Below are 2,446 nucleotides of genomic sequence, written 5' to 3' on the forward strand. Positions count from 1 at the left end.
GGTGGTGAAGGTTGTGGTGTTGTTGCTGCTGTTGTTGATGGTGGTGGTGGTGGTGGTGGTGATGGTGGTAGTAGTGTTGCTGTTAGTAGTAGTGGTTGTCGTTGTGGTTAGTGGTGGTAGTGGTGATTGTGGTTGGGGTGGTGTTGGTGATGGTGGCAGTAGTGTTGGTGGTGGTGGTGATGATGGTGATTGTGGGGGCTGAAGTGGTGCCGGCAGTGGCGGTGGTGATGGTGGTGATGGTAGTGGTAGTGTTGGTGATAGCAAATGAGTGTTACGAACAGCAAGCAAGCTTGTACAAACGCGGAAATATAACAGCATAGAATAGCGAAGTGTGTGAAGCGTGCGTGTAGGAGAGAAGATATAAGCTATGAGTTAGTTGGAGTGGATGGCACCATATGTAAAGTTAGTAACGTGAAGATACGCTGTACTTTGAGAGAGAAGGGGGGAAAACTCGTTTTCTTGTTTCTTATTTAATTTCTTCTTGGTATGAGAAACCGAGAGAGAGAGAAAGAGGGTGACAGGGAAAGCGTGTGATAGAGTAAGAGAAAGACAAAGTGTGTGAGAGAATGACAGAAGTGAGAGGAAGAGAGGCAATGATTTAACAGAAAGTAAATGAAAACGGATGACGGATAGGACAAATATCTATGTGTAAATCTCTCTGAATGTTTGAATGTTTCAAAAATCAAAGAGAATTTATTGTACAGAAACAAAGGAAACATGTATATATGTGTGTATACATGTATGCATCACTTTACAGAGAAATCATTGTGTAAGATATAAATTCTTGAAAAGAGCGAGTAGATGTGTTGCTTTAATTTTAATTTTTTTTTATTATTTTCTTTTCGTTCTTCTGTGAAACCAGTCAAATGCTAGCGATAACAAACAAAAAAGCGATAGATAAACAAATGACAGTGGCATATTTGAAAAGAAACGAAAGACAATAAGTACACAATAAGTATACAAATATATACAAACATACATACACTCAAACACGTACATACATACGTACATACATACGTACATGTATATATATATATATATATATATATATATATATATATATATATATACACATACGTATGTATGTATGTATATGACAATACATGTACGTGAAGAAAACGAAAGTGAAAGTGAAAGTAAACAACAAAATGTTGAAGAGTGGGTGCCATGAAAAAAAGAATAAAAGAAAAGAGATCAACAAAGTGACGTATGGAGGAATGAAAGAAAAAGACGGAAGAACTACAGGCTGCCGCTGCTTTCACTGCTACAACTACTGCTGCTGCTGCTGCTGCTGCTATATTAATTGTTGATGCGTCTACTGCAGTGTGTGTGCGGTAGGCTGTCAGGACGCGCATGCATGCCTGTATGTATACGTGCATGCATTATTGACGAATGCCCCGACACTTGTTCATCCATCAGTGTTTTCACCTGTAAGTTTCTCCTTAACGACAGTCTCAGAGGGTAGTGCCGTTGATTCTGTTGCCGGGTTGGTCTCTCTCTTTTTTTAATATTTTTTCTTTCACCACCCCCGCACTTTCTCTCACCCATCATCTTTCCTTCTCTTTCTATTTCTCTCTTTGCTTCTTTTTCTTTTTCTTTCTCTTTCTCTCTCTTTCACTCCCTCTCTCCTTCACACACTCTCTCTCTCTCTATTCCACACACCCCATTTTGCGTGTAATTGTATCTTTACATTTTTACATTTTATCTCATTCGATCACTGTAACACACATACACACACACACACACACACACACACACACATACACACATACACACACTCACACACTTACATAAACATATAAACGCTTAAACATACACTTCTTATCACCCTACCTTCATATCTCTGTCTCTGTCTCTCTCTCTCTCTTTCTCTTTCTCTCTTCCTTTTTCTCTACCGTACTTTCTCTGTACTTCATCGATGCACCCTCTTTACATTTACATTCCACACCAACTTACCGTAATTCTTATTCATTTCCAAAGAAGCTGTGCAAAATATCTTTCTTTTCTCACTTTCCTCTCTGTTATCTCACTCAACAGAAAAAAAAAAGTTATAATTCCATGTATTTATTTTTTTCCTCTTTAATCATTTATTGATGTTGTTGATTTTGTTGTCATTAGCATTATTATTTGTATTATTATTGTATCATATTTGATCTTAACGGACTTTTATCACTAACGTCAATACGTTGATATGTTGCTTTCTCTAAACTTACACACACACACAAATGACCGTGCACACTTGTATATATACAGGTATGCACACACACACACACACACACACACACACACACATATATATATATATATATATATATATATATATATATTCACATACGTCTACAGAAAAAAAGTCATATATAGACAAGTTACTTTTCTATCGCATTATTTTGTTTGGGCGGAGTTAGTGTTGAAAAGGTAAATAGTGAGAGAATTCTTTCAGTTTTTT

At 37.0% G+C, this 2,446-nt stretch overlaps 1 protein-coding gene across 4 annotated transcripts in view; it reads left to right on the forward strand.

The window, feature by feature from the left end:
• The first annotated feature begins 266 nt into the window (after positions 1–266).
• LOC106879245 (uncharacterized) overlaps positions 267–2,446 on the forward strand; it is an 894,824-nt gene continuing 892,644 nt past the window's right edge. For 2 of the 4 annotated variants that reach the window (XM_052973261.1, XM_052973266.1), the window contains exon 1: positions 272–1,486. The gene's annotated coding sequence lies outside the window, so the exon portion shown is untranslated. Of the gene's footprint in view, positions 1,487–2,446 lie in introns of all 4 variants that reach the window. The other 2 variants (XM_052973269.1, XM_052973286.1) reach the window with 2 other exon arrangements.

Source organism: Octopus bimaculoides, chromosome 1, assembly GCF_001194135.2.
Source record: "Octopus bimaculoides isolate UCB-OBI-ISO-001 chromosome 1, ASM119413v2, whole genome shotgun sequence".
NCBI lineage: Eukaryota > Metazoa > Mollusca > Cephalopoda > Octopoda > Octopodidae > Octopus > Octopus bimaculoides.